We start from the raw sequence: 14,852 nt of genomic DNA on the forward strand, positions 1-14,852 counted from the left end.
ACACTCACAACTGTCTGTAACTACAGTCCCATGGGATCCAATGACCTCTTCTGGTGTGCAGATCTATATGTAGACAAAACACCCATATACATAAAAAACATAGACAATAAATCTAGAGAAAAAGCAGAACTTAGCTCAAATCCATGTACAGCTTTCATGTCATTAGAGTCACTGGAAAGCACAGGTGAAGTTGAAACTAAAGGTTAAAGCAAAACCACAAAGCAAATCTACATCAACTTGCAGATGGATTGTTTACATAAATTTACATCATAATGTATTCTTTTCCTTCCTCGATAAGGCCTATACTGCACCTGAAGATCTGGGTGTGTACTCCTGAGTGTGGTCTATGTGTGGGTGTTCCTGTGGGGACCAGAGGAGAGCACTGGGCATCCTCATCCTCCTCTATCCCTCTCCACCTTTTTCTTTTTGTCTTTAAGGCAGGGTCTCTCAGTCTCTTCCCGAAACTAGTATTCTCATTTTTTCCAGCAAGGCTGTCAGCCAGCAAGTAACATCGATCTTCCTGCTCTGCTCTCCACAAGTTAGCATTACAGGTGCAGTGGGCCAGCCTGGCTGTTATAAGGGCGCTGTGATCTGAACTCAGGTTCATAGCAAGGGCTTTTAACCACTCAGCTATCTCTTCAGCCCCGAGATTCCTGTTGTTTTTTCTTTTAAAAGATTTGTATTGTTATTATGTAGACAGTGTTCTGCCTGCATGTATGCCTACAGACCAGAAGAGGGCACCAGATCTCCTCATGGATGGTTGTAAACCACAATATGGTTGCTGGGAATTGAACTCAGGACCTCTGGAAGAACAGCCAGTGCTCTTAACCTCTGAGCTATGTCTCCAGCCCCTAAAATTCTCTGTTTAAGCCAACATGATATAAAAACTTTAATCTTAAATGGTGATTCATGAGAAAAAGAAAGTTATAGGGTTTTTGTTTTCAGATAGGTTCTTGGTCTTACAATGTAGACCTGGCTGGCTGGCTTGGTACTTGCTATGTATCCCTGTATAATATATACCAATTAGAGCAATTTTCCTGCCTCGGGCTTCTCAGGGATAGGGTTATAAGCATATACCAGCTTTGTGGGGGTTTATTAGTTGGGTGTTTTTAAAGTCAGAGTTTCACTATGCACTCCCAGGTGAATCTCAGATTAGCTCGTGTTCAAGGCTGGCTTTACCAAGCCTTTCCTGCCTTAGCCTCCCCAGTGGTATGCACCACCATGTCCAGCTTAATTTCATTTTTCTGTATCCCAGTTTTCTCATCTCTCCTGCTTTATTTGTATAAAGAGTATCTATAACAGGGGCGGGAGAGATGGCTCAGAGAATAACAGTACTTGTGTTCTTCCAGACATCCTGAGTTCACATCGCAGCACCCACGTCAGGTAGCTCACAACTAATTGCAACTTCAGCTCTAGAGATTCCAATGTCCTCTTCTGACTTCCAAGGGCACCGTCCCAAAGACACACATGTATACACAAGTAAATAATTTTAAAAGTTTTAAAAAGATTGTCCACATCAAAAACACCTACAGAGATCTATAAAATACTGACACAGGGTCAATGCTCCACAGATAACAGCTTGATAATATTATAATTATTATTGCTAAGTTTTGTATTCCTATGTCAGACATCAACCCTGACTCTAATTTGCACGTTTTGGGGGTTGTTCTTGAGATAGGGTCTCACTATATATCCTTGGCTAGCCTGGAACTAGCTATATAGCCCAGGTTGACCTTGAACTCTTGGAGATCTACCTACTTCTACCTCCTGGGATCAAAGGCATCTTGTCACAATGCTAGACACTAATTTTTTTTAACTTTTATTGATTCTTGTGAATTTCACATCATGTATTCAGATCCCACTTATCACCCCATCTCCTTACATCCATCTGCCCTCTGCCCTTGCAACCCCCCCCCCAATCAAAGCCAAACTTAAAAGAAAAAAACAACCAAAAAAGAAGAAGAATCTTTCTGTGGTAGCTGTAGTGTGGCCCATTAAGTCACACAGTTTACCCTTTACTCCATTTGTGTTTACTTCCAAAATGAATTTCTAATTGAATAAAACATAATGGCTTGGGCTGGAGAGATGGCTCATTGATTGGTTAAGAGCATGGACTGCTCTCTTCCAGAGGACTCTTGGAAATGGAATTACTTACATACAGTTTTGATCCACCAGATTCTAGGAACTAAATCCTGGGCACCTGACTCGTCTCTCTGAGCTGCCACGTGGGTGCTGGGAATTAAATCCAGGTCCTCTGGAAGAGCAGCCAGTGCTCTTAACCACTGAGCCATCTCTCCAGCCCCGCCAATGTTATTTTTATACTTCTTTTTTTTTTTTCCGAGACAGGGTTTCTCTGTGTAGCTTTGGAGCCTATCCTGGTACTCGCTCTGCCTCCCAAGTGCTGGGATTAAAGGCATGCACCACCAACGCCCGGCTAAGACTTATTTTTAATTGGTGTGTGTGTGTGTGTGTGTGTGTGTGTGTGTGTGTGTGTAAGAGAGAGAGAGAGCACTAGAAAGAGCACTAGAGAGCGGTATGGATGCCCTTGGAGCCCTGATGCTGGAGTTACATGGGGCTCAGCTGCATGATAGATGTGGTTTTGGGAAAGGATCTTTTGGAAGAGGAATGAACACTAGCTGAGCCATCTCTCCTGCCTTTTTGCTTTTGAGACTGGGGCTAAAGTAACCCAGGTGTCCCCGAACTCACTGTGTAGCTGAGGGTGGCCTTGAACCCTTTATCTTCCTGCCTCCATCTCTCAAATGCTGGTACCACAGGCATACCTAGCTGTTTTTTTGTTTTAACGAAAGAGTTTTGCTATGTACCCCAAACTGGTCATGAACTCACTATGTATGCCAAGCTGGCCTCCAGCTAGCAGCAATCCTTTGTCTCAACTTCCCAAGTACTGTGATTATAGGTGTGTGCCACCATGCTTGAGATGCAGACAGGAGGGAGAATCAGAATACAAGGTCATCCTTAGTTACCAAAAGAAAAAACAAACAAAAACTATCTTGGAGCAAGAGAGACAGACAGTTCAGGAGAAGAGGACTCGTTGCACACTGGGCGTTGGTGGCGCACGCCTTTAATCCCAGCACTTGGGAGGCAGAGGCCAGCAGATCTCTGTGAGTTCGAGGCCAGCCTGGTCTCCAGAGCAAGTGCCAGGATAGGCTCCAAAGCTACACAGAGAAACCCTGTCTCGAAAAACCAAAAAAAAGAGGACTCGTTGCTCTTGCAGAGGAACAATGTTCAGTTCCCAGCATCCACATGGCCATTGGTAATTCTAGTCCCAGTGGATCCAATGCTATCTTCTCAGCTCTCCTGACTGCTGCATACAGTCATAGTGATACACACATACAGTGCACATAAACTCTTGCAAGTAAAACACATAAAAGTAAAAACTCTCTGTCTTTTTGTTTTTGTGACCCAGAGTTTCTTGCTTCGTAGACCAGGCTAGCCTAGAACTCAGAGATCTGCCTGCCTCTGCCTCCTGAGTGGTGGGATTAAAGGCTTGCACTACCACCACCTGGCTAAAAGCTCTTTATCTATCTATCTATCTATCTATCTATCTATCTATCTATTTATTTTGAGATAGAGTCTCTCTATGTAGTCCTGGCTGTCCTGGAACTCCATATGTAAGCCAGGCTGGTCTTGAACTCATAGAAAGTTCCATCTGAGTCTTCATCCTGAGTGCTGAAATTAAAGCATTTGTGTATCACCAAGCATAGACAAAATATTAAATCTTAGCCGGGCGGTGGTGGCACATGCCTTTAATCCCAGCACTCAGGAGGCAGAGGCAAGCGGATCTCTGTGAGTTCAAGACCAGCCTGGTCTACAAGAGCTAGTTCCAGGACAGCCTCCAAAGCCACAGAGAAACCCTGTCTCGAAAAAACAAAAACAACAACAACAAAAAAAATATTAAATCTTACTACCAACCAACAAACAAAAAAATCCAAACTAATGATGAGTCAACCCAAATGACAAATGTCAAAATGAGGTTTACTAAAATATATTTAGGAGTCATTTCGATATTGTCTAATTTTTATTTGCTTTGTTTTTCTATGAGCCAAGATGTCATGCAGCCCAGGCTGGCTTTGAACTTGCTACATTCAAACTTGAATGCTTGATATTCCTTCCTCTACTTCTCCAATATTGAGATTACAAGCATTTGCCATCACATCTAGTAGTCTAATTTTAGTACATGTGAAATTTATTTAGAAGCTGTACTTTTCAGCTAGGCATGGCAACTCATACCTATAACCCTAGCACTCTTGAGTCAGAGGCAAAGGAACTACTATTAGTTTAAGAACAGCCTGAGAATATCAAGTTTGAGGCTGGAATGAAGTACACAGCAAAACTCCAATTCAAAAAAATACAGTGGGTGGGGCTGATCATTCGGCTTAGTTAGTAAAAAAATTTGTCTCTCATCCTTGGGTTCAATCGCCAGTGTTAAATAAGACTGAGTCTCACGGTATTATCCCCCAATTATCCCAGAACCTGGGGGTGGAGGCAAAAAGATTAGAAGTTCAAAGTCATCCTCCACTACACAGTAAGGGTGACGTCTAGACAGAATAAAAAATAACACACACAGCACACCTTTAATCTCCAAAGCTACTCTGAGAAACCCTGTCTCGAAAAACAAAAACAAAACAAAAAAACAAAAACAAAAAATGATCACTCAGGAGGCAGAGGCAGGTGGGTCTCTGTGAGTTTGAGGACAGCCTGGTTTACTGAGCGAGTTTCAGGACAGCCAAAGCTGTTATATAGAGAAACCCTGTCTCACACATACCAACACCAAAGACGACAACAATAACTACCAACACCAAAGCCAAAAAAAAACACACAAAAAAGAAAAGAAGGGGCTGGAGAGATGGCTCAGAGGTTAAGAGCACTGGCTGCTTGCTCTTCCAGTGGTCCTGAGTTCAATTCCCAGCAACCACATGATGGTTCACAACCATCCGTAATGAGATCTGGTGCCCACTTCTGGCCTGCAGGGACACATGCAGACAGAACACTGCATACATAATAAGTAAATCCTTAAAAAACAAAACAAAACAAAAAACCAAAACCTGTTCCTATCAGAAATGAGTTATCACACAACACCAAGTGAGCAGTTACCATAAAATACACTTTCCCTATATTTTAAGAGTGACCAGTCTAGGCTGCATGGTGATGGCACAAACCTTTAATCCCTGCACTCTGGAGGCAGAGGGCCAGCCTGGTCGGTCGTTAGAGGTGGTTTCAGGACAGCCGGGGGTGCACAAAGAAAGCTTGTCTGGAAAAACAAGCAAACAAACAAAAAAAAAGAGTGACTAGTCTAACAATCTATAAAATATCTAAGACCTCATTATCAGGTACAAAGCAGAAAGGCCAGAAGAGCCTGGGCTTGTAAACAAAAACCTTCCATGCAATCTGAAAATTGCATTCTCCCTTCCTTTCTTTCCACGTGGGAGTAGGTGTGTGGGTGGGGGGCATGCCTTTCCCCTCTGTCCCTTTGTGACAGAGTTCAGCACATAATTCTTTTTTTTTTACTTAAATTTTTTTGAATTTTTTTTATGTATATGAGTATTTGCCTATATGCATGTGCACCACAGGCATGCTTGGTGAGCAAGGATGTCAGAAGTGGGCACTGGTTTCCGTGGGACTGGAGTTACTTGGCTATGAGCTACCATGTGCGTGTGGGAGCTGAACCAGGGGCCTATACATCTGCGGAGCCAACTCTCCAGCTTCCACTGGCTTTGAACTATGCAGACCAGGCCGGCCTCAAACTCGTGGCAATCCTCCTGCATTAGCCTCTGGAGAGCTAGAGGTGTACACCACTATGCTCCATTTGTCACTAGAGTTTTCGTATCAATATAGCAGCAGTCTTTAAAAAAAAAAAAAAGAATTAACAAGCTGAAGTGCAGCTTGGTAAGATTAAGATTTCCGTTTTCCTAGAATATACCTGATATACAGGACTTTACTGTATTTGTGGAGAAACAGAAAAATGTAAAACTAACTCCCAAGGCTTTTATCTCGTGCACACAGCGCCTTCGGTTAACGTTGACTATTAGTGAAAGGTGACCCAGATGGGCGCCAGGGACTGCATCGCATCCCCAGGGAGGCGCAGCTCCAGGCTGGGGGTCTGCCTGCCCTCGAGGCCGCGTCTCATCGAGCAGAGTGGGTCCCGGGGACTCACGAGTGGACCTCAAGGGCAGCCGAGCCCACCCGGGGACCAGCTCCAGGCTTCCAGGGCCGCCCCACCCGTGTGCCGCAGACGCGCGAGAAGGCGGCACTGTGTACGCGCCAGAGCGCGCACACGGAGTGGAGGCACCGCCCCGCTCGCCCTCCCGCTCGCGTTGATAGGCCGTTGAACCAAAGGACTGCAGGGCCTGGGACGCTATTGGCTTGATTTCCCCGTCACTCAACTAACCGGGAAGGGAGGGGCCTCCTCAGGGAGGGACACGACCAAGAGGCTTTTTCAAGGACGCCAGGCGCCATCTTGGCTTTCTGTTTACTCGCTTTTGTTACGTGGTGCTCTACAGTTGTGTGTACACGACTCTAAGTACAGAGGCCGCAAAGTGTTTCCATACATTTGGCTGGGCTGACTTTGGGTCCCTGCCTGTCTTAGTTACAGATCTTTCAGATGATAGTTGCAAAGTAGCTGTTCCTCCTTAGTTCAGTTTGCATCTTTTACTGTTAGATTCTCAGCAAAATCTATAGATTTGATTTGCTTTGGTAAAACTGTCAAACCAACCAAGCCAATCCACGGGAGGGATTCCTAGGCGATGAGCCTAGGCTGCGACAGGTAAAAGCCGAATGCCAAAGCTGGCAGGCAACTACTCTGAAGAATGCTCTCCCTTCTCTGAGGAGCTAAGTTAGGTGACACCCTGCAGTGGTGCCTGAGACTTTAAAAGGCGTTTAACATAAAATTACCATCATTGCTGCGATCATTAAGGTCGCTAGAATAGCTACATGTCAAAGAAATGCATGTCTAGACTTACAGAAGGTCCGAATGGAGCTAGTATTTATTGTGCACCAATCTGACTTGAATTGTTGGGAAATAAAAATACTATTATAAATAGGAAGTCTAGAGATTCCAAGCAGAGCCATTTGCCTTAAGAATTTAAGAGCTGGTACAAATTTTACTGCAGGTGTTGTTTAGGTGTTCTTAAAACACTGTCTCCATACAACATTTAGCTAAGGAATTCAGACGTCTTGTAGTGAAAATTTGAGCTTCGCTCTCCTGGTTACAACAATTGTGACATTCCCTGATCTCCATCCACATATACTAACATTCTCACACAATCTTCAAATACAGACTGGATACAGGTATCCAGTGTAACTCCCAATTAGCCTGTCCCACCACACCGCCCCTCTGGGAAGGAGAGGCTCTGCCCCCCCCCCCAATAGTCCTTTTGTGCACTCTCTTTTTTCCAAAGATTTGAAGATGTGGGGAGAGCTTTGCATTCAAAAAATGCAAAAGGATAATCGAGTTGTATTTTTATCCCTCCTAGGTTTTGTGTTTGCCTCCTCTTGCCCCTACCCTAAACAGTTCGATAACTGGACTATTTTCACCCACACTTTTCTACCTGTGGAGTTTTTCAAACAAATCCCAACTAATAAAAAAGACAATTTTGTCCAAAAGCCAGAAAATTCCCTTTTGAACACCTCTCCCCAAAACCACTGATAGAGGCCAAATATTACCCAGCTGTACATTTGAGAACAAGCAACAATAATAAAAAGGCAAAAGCACTTAAAAGTCACTCAAGGAGGCTCTAGGAGCTACAGATTCAATAACTTCCCTCCCATCATCAGCCAAGCAGACTAGCTGCATGCTTTTGGGCAATTACTTAATTATTCACTAATCTGATCAAAAGAGGAGCAGAAAATAAGGTAAATTCCAATAGGATGAAAGTTCTTAAGTATGCTAAGTGTGGGATTTCCTCTAAGCTTTACTTGGCATATGAAATCCTGTTTTGATCACATTTAGGAACACAAGAGGAAAAAAATTTACATCCTAGGGTTTGTTTTACACACATAAAACCAAAGGAAAACACTTGGAAAATAAAATCTGATATGGCACATATACACATACTTTACATATACATAAGGAATAAATCCATACGAAGTGGTTTGCTTTAAGCACACACACACACACACACACACACACACACACACACACACACACACATCCTCATGAAATTGTATGTGCAAGACACACCGTCAGAGGGTTTTCCCTTCTCTCCAGGGAAATGAGTGTCCAATTATAATACCCCAGTATATTTAATCCATTGGTCTTGCACACTTGCCACAATCAGGCCAATTGGTTTTGGTTCTGAGGGACTGTGTGTAAAATGCATGCCAGAAGGCTTTGTCAGGGCGCCTCAAATCTCTCTGTTGCCTGTGGTAGAAATTTACATTATCCCTTTAGCCCGATTAAAAACAAATCTATACTTCCCCAAGCGACTAAAATTCAAAATCCTTCAAGCACAAAATTTACCAGTTCTTAAAATGTGATAGCAAAAAGAAAAAAAAATTCTCTGTAAATTTGTCTGGAAACAGTTGCACACGATCCTCCTGCTTCTCAACTTGGTATATTTTTAAACCTTGACCAGGAAAAAGAAAGAGAAAGAGAGACAGAAAAAGAAATGGGGAAAAGAGCAAATTCCCCTTAGCAACAGCTTCCTCACCCCAGCACTGCCACAGATCTCAATTTTTAAAAAAATCTGAAAACACACACAAGATGAAGGCGAAAAAAAAATGGAAAAAGGATACCCGAAGGTCGTATGGCTCTTTGTATTCGTGTGTGTGCAAAAAAGAAGGACTCGCGGAGCCGGAGCTCGCAAGCCCCGCCCCTTCCCGGACGCCCGCCCGGATTGGCTGCGGGACGCCCCGCCCGCAAGCACACGCGCCGCGCCCGAGGCGTCCGCCCGGGGGGCCCCCGAGGGCCGCGGACTCGCGGACCTGGCCGCGCAGCCCGGGGTCCTTTCCCTTCCCACCCTCCGCTCACCTTTCGTGTCTCGCTTTTTCCCTGTAAAGCCAGACCCAGGAAAACAACCCTGTGAGTGAGCGCCCTCTGACTTTGCCAAACTCGGCCAAGTAGCTCGTTTTAGCTGGGGTTGGGCGTCAGGGCTGGGGGCGTGGGCCTCAACCCTTGGTTTCCCAGAGCAGTGTCTCTGGGCCAACCATGAACATGCATGATACAACATTGTCCGCGTGAAAGGCAAAGTAGCCTAACCCGGGCCTTACACCTTGGGGCTTGTTCTTGAACAGCCTGAGCTAGTTTCCCTTACTGGACTAAAACCGTATCCTGAATAAACCGAAATGTCTCCTTGCACGTGGACCGTGCCTTAAACCTGGATTCTAAGCGATTCATAAACTGGTCTCACCACACCTACTTGTTCGAAAACGCGCGCGCACACACGCACACGCGCGGGCACACACACGCAATACACGTGTATAGCTATGTGTGGGGCGCTCGCGTGCTCAGCGCCAGTGTGGTGGGCGATCACCGGACAATTTGCAGAAGTAGGTTCTTCCACCTTGTGTGTCCAGAGGATAAAAGCCAAGTCCCCAGGTTTGGCGGCCTTCACCGACTGAGCGATGTTCCCCTGCTGGGCACTAAGTTCTTTTTTCTTTCTCTCTCTCTCTCTCATTCTCTCTCTCTCTCTCTCTCTCTCTCTCTCTCTCTCTCTCTCTCTCTCTCTCTCTCTCTCTCTCTCTCTCTCTCTCTCTCTCTCTTTGGTTTTTCGAGACAGGGTTTCTCTGTGGCTTTGGAAGCTGTCCTGGAACTAGCTCTTGTAGACCAGACTGGTCTCGAACTCACAGAGATCTGCCTGCTGGGACTAAAGGCATGCGCCACCAACGCCCAGCTTCCTTTTCTGTTTTGGGTTTTTGAGACAGGGTTTCACTGTGTAGCTCTGGCTGTCCTATAACTTGCTCTGTAGACTAGGCTGGCTTTGAACTCAGATTCACCTACCTCTGCCCCTCCAAAGTGCTGGGATTAAAGGTATGTGCCACCACACCTAGCATCCCCTAGATCTTGATCCCCAAGGATAAAATCAAGTACTTTTGTTGTTGTTTTTGCTCTTTTGGCTCTTTGGCCTTTGTGAGGGGTGCCCCACCCAGCTCCCAAATAAATCACACATGAAGTCTTATTATTACTTATGAATGCCAGTGCTTAGCTTGGCTCGTTGCTAGCCAGATTTTCTTAAATTAACCAGTCTACCTTTTCCCTCTGGGCTTTTATCTTTCTTCTATATATTTTACTTTCCTTCTTACTCCATGTCTGGCTAGGTGGCTGGCCCCCTGGGGCCCTCCTCTCCTTGTTCTCTCTTTCCCTCTCTCCTCCATTCCCCTTCTATTTAGTAAAAATATGGGGGCTAGAGAGCTAGAACATTAGTTAAGAGCACTGACTGCTTTTACAGAGGATCCAGGTTCAATTCCCATCACCCACATCACAACTGTCTGTAACTTCAGTTCTAGGAGACCCAACACCCTCACACAGATATACATGCTGGCAAACACCAATGTCCATAAAATAAAAATAAATTAAAAGTAAAATTATTAAAAATAAAAAGAAAGAAAAGAAAAAAGGAATAGTTATGTGGGTGCTATGTTTGACCAAGAGATACTAAGGCAGGAGGAGAGAAGACTTATTTTAACATCCAAATATACCTCAAAAGCATAAAGTTTGGGCCAAGCAAGATAGCATACGATTTAAATCCCAGCACTCAGGCTGCAGAGGCAGGTGGATCTCTGTGAATTCAAGGTCAGGCTGGTTTACAGAGCAAGTTCCAGGACAGCCATAGCTGTTAAACAGAGAAACCTTATCTCTAAAAACCAAAAAGCAAAACAACAAGGAAGGAAGGAAGGAAGGAAGGAAGGAAGGAAGGAAGGAAGGAAGGAGGAAGGAGGGAAGGAAGGAGGAAGGAAGGAAGGAAGAAAGAGGACTACAAATCTACAAACCTTTCCAACTTTTCACAAACAATGTTGACACAGCTTCTTGCAGAGTGTAAGTGACAGTGACAGTACAGGGACAGCACACACAGGGGCATGTGTCATTATGTGTGGCTAGAGAATGTATCTGTCTCCAGGGGAACATGTTTCACAGTGCATTAGCTTCCACACTCTGGTCGCAGTTCTCAGTCTTCTTACCTCCTCCCTCCCCCCAAACCCCTGGTCCAGCTCTGCCTTGTCTCTATCCATTGTTCTCTGCTACCTCCATGTTCGTCTGTTACTTTCCTGTCCCTATCTCTGATGTGTCCCTAGGTCTTTCTCACTCTTCATTATTTCCTTTGAGATAGAAGTTTTCTGAATACTTCCCAGTGAGTGGTAACCTCTTCTTGTTAAAATCCACAAGCAAGCTGGGTGTTGGTGGCGCACGCCTTTAATCCTGGCACTTGGGAGGCAGAGGCAGGTGGATCTCTGTGAGTCTGAGGCCAGCCTGGTCTACAGAGTGAGTTCCAGGACAGATAGGACTATTACACAAAGAAACCCTGTCTTGAAAATCAATAAATAAATCCACAAGCAGTGCTTGGTTTATTGATTGTTTTTTATTTAAATTGTGTGAAGTAAGACTGGGAAAATGGATCACTTAATAAAGAGATTGCTGCTTAAGCAAGAGGACCTGAGTTCCATCCTCAGCACCCACACAAGGCTGGGCATGGCCTTGCATGTATAACTCCAGCCTTGTGGAGGTGGAGGCAGCAGATCCCTGAAGCTTGCTAGCCAGCCCTAGGAACCTAATCTGTGAAGTACTAGAGAGAGAGAGAGAGAGAGAGAGAGAGAGAGAGAGAGAGAGAGAGAGACGCAAAAACTAAGGTGACCAGCTCCCAAGGGATGGCTGCTGAGTCTGATTTCTGGCCTTCCAATGCATAGCCACCTGAATATGGGCTCACACTAGCACATAGACTCAAACACACTACACAAACAAAAGTAAACAGATTATGTGGATTAAACTACTATTTTATTGTTTTTTTCCCTTTCTCATAGCCTTACTCATGCATATAAGCACACATTTTCTAACTGAGCTACACCCTCCTACTACCCAAAGTGGATTTTTTTTTTCAGTTGGGGAGAGGGATGATGTGGAGAGATGGCTCGGCAGGTAAAGACACCTGCCCCTAAACTTGATGACCCAAATTCTATCCCCAGGACCCAGGCACTGAAGGAGGAACTCCCTGCAGCTGTCCCCTGACCAACTTCACGTGTACACTATGGCTCATGAACCCATAAACCCACACACACTAAGTCCTGCAAGTTGCCCTCTGACCTGAACACACACACAAACACTTAAATATTTTTATTTATTGTGTGAGACTGTGCCATACAGTTGGCGTAGAGGTCAGAGGACAACTTGCATGGGTCAGTTCTCTCCTACCATGTGGGTTCCAGGAGGCACCAACTCAGGTCATCAGCCTTGGTGGCAAGTGACTTTACCCAATGAGCATCTTCCAGGCCCCTGAATGGGAGTTTGTAAGGCAAGAAAGCAGAGCAGGAATGGGAAATGAAGCAAGGGGAGTCAGTAGTCTGGGCAAAGCTGGGGAAGCATCTGATGAGACTGAAATCCATGGAGTCTTTAAAAAAACTTACTATTTTTATTTTGTGTTGGGGGGGGAGGAGAAAAGGGCTCAGATCCCCGGAACTGGGGATATGGATGTTTGTAAGCCACCATCTGGGGAAGGGAACCTGAATCCTGTGCAAGAACAAGTACTCTTAACCACTGAGAGCATCTCTCTGGCCTTGAACCCATGATATCTTATTTCTTTGAAATAAACCAGGTCAGCAATTTTTGTCTAGTGACAGCTTACCAGAATGATGAAGGGTTAAGCACTGAGTTAGGTCAAGCACCTAACTCAAAGGCAAAGCTTCTGGGAGAAATGAGTTGAGTTAAATAAACCCAAGAAGCTGACGTGGGTAGAATTTCTTCTGCCTGACCCACTAACAAATGCAAAACAGATATTTTAGATTTTTTTTTTTAAGCTTCAGTGGGGCATTGCCCCTGGAAGCCAGAACTTGGCTTTGAGGCCAGCTAGGCCTGATGGAGCCCTGAGGGATGAGGACTGTTGGCTAGGAGAAGCAGCCTGGCCAGGGAGGAGGCAGCAGCTGCTCCTGGGGTGGTCTTGATTGCTGTGCTTGCGCTTTCTTCTTGCCCACTATAATTAAAGCTTTCCCAATATGATTCTGGCTTCCTGAGGAAAGTAGAACTTATTAAAACAAGCAAGAAGCAAACACAAAACAGTGGAGATGCTTGGTTGCGAGATATGTATATTTTAAATCATAAAGCCCTCGTGTTGTAAGGTCAATGCTTGCTGGTCATTTTTATTCTGGTATTATGGCCCTGGCAGGAGGGAATCTTCTAGGAAAATGGCAAAATGCTAAAAACAAACAAAAAACCAACCTAAGAGTACCCACTAGAATAGATTGTGACTGGCCCAGCACTCGTTACTCTAGGCATAAGGGAATACTCCCTTACTCCCCTCAGGACCCCAACCCCACCCCACCCCACCCCACCCCTCACCCCACCCCCCACCCCTGCCCTGGTCGTCCTCCCAGCCCAGCCTCACTTCAGGCGCAGTCTCCATCCTACCTCTTTTGCTGCCATTGTTTTTGAGACAGGGTCTCATGTAACCAAGGGCTGCCTTGAACTCCTAATCCTACCTCTGCCTCTTAAGTGCTAGGATGACAGGTACACAATGGTTCCAGCTTCATCTCACCTCTTAATTTCTTCCAACATACCACGTAGATTGTGTGGGCCAGAATAAATCAGTTGTTTTATTTCCCCTCAAAGGATGTGACTTTCCTTTCCCAAAATGGCTTTGACAGTTTTCTCATTTGCTAGTTGAGGAGGATATCAAGAGACATTGACCTTCTGGTCTTGCCTAAGAGGGAACACTCAGTAACCGTTATGCTTCAGCCTCTGATTTGCTTAACTGTCCTCCTCCATGCCCTCACCTAACCTACTATCTCTTCACAAACATCCTGCTCGCCCTGCAGCACTCTCTACCCCCACAGACCCCGCCTGATAGATGCCGAGATGCCATAAGGCACTTCCAGCCTTTACCCGACAATGTTGTCTGCTTGCAAGAGAGTGCATAGGCCTCTAGGAGTGTGTGCTTTCTTTTTTATCCTGATTAGACCCCAGACTAACCCAGAGGACTCAGATTTTGGTGATACTAAGCTGTATGTAGAGGGAGGGAGAATGTCAGCCGTCCCTTCAAGAGCCTTGTCTCTTGGAAACGGGAACTGCCACGAAAAATCAATCTTTCAGCTATTTAAGGCAATTTCTTTTCCATCATCCTTTGTCAAGACCACTGTATTAGGAATGATGGAGAGAGTCCCTGAACTGATGCATGCCACTCAATAGCAGTATCTCCACCAGTGAGAATACACAAGTACACAAGGAGGCCACTGATGGCTTAGAAAGTAGCATTTTGTTTTGTTTTGTTTTTGCAGACAGGGTTTCTCTGTAGCTTGGAGCCTGTCCTGGAACTCGCTCTGTAGAACAGGCTGACCTCAAATTCACAGAGTTCTGCCTGCCTCTGCCTCCCAAGTGCTGGGAGTAAAGGTGTGTGCCACCACCGCTGCCGGGCTGGCCCTGAAGTCAAAGGTACTAGTTTTATGTGGTGCTGAGGTTTGAACCTAGGGCTTTGTAAATGCTAGATGTGCACTCTACCACCCGACCTACATCCCCAGCCAAAACATCCTCATTGTTAATGTAGTCTGTTTGGATCCATGCTAGGTGGTTCCCAGCCTCCAGAGACTTTACAGCAACATGAATCTCCCGAGGCACAACACTCATTTGTTTTCCAAACTCCCTTCTCCAGTCTCACTAATTCACAATTTCCCTGCACTTGACAAATGCAATTAGCAAG

General features: G+C 45.2%; 1 long non-coding RNA gene across 1 annotated transcript; it reads right to left on the reverse strand.

Moving 5' to 3' along the window:
- Positions 1–3: 3 nt before the first annotated feature.
- Positions 4–8,783, reverse strand: LOC103159539. The gene is made up of 3 exons (XR_003480169.2): positions 8,667–8,783; positions 5,178–5,269; positions 4–63 (listed from the first exon to the last, which is right to left on the reverse strand). It is a non-coding gene; the product is annotated as an uncharacterized LOC103159539 (long non-coding RNA).
- Between the last annotated feature and the right edge of the window lie 6,069 nt (positions 8,784–14,852).

Source organism: Cricetulus griseus (assembly GCF_003668045.3).
Source record: "Cricetulus griseus strain 17A/GY chromosome 1 unlocalized genomic scaffold, alternate assembly CriGri-PICRH-1.0 chr1_1, whole genome shotgun sequence".
Classification (NCBI taxonomy): domain Eukaryota; kingdom Metazoa; phylum Chordata; class Mammalia; order Rodentia; family Cricetidae; genus Cricetulus; species Cricetulus griseus.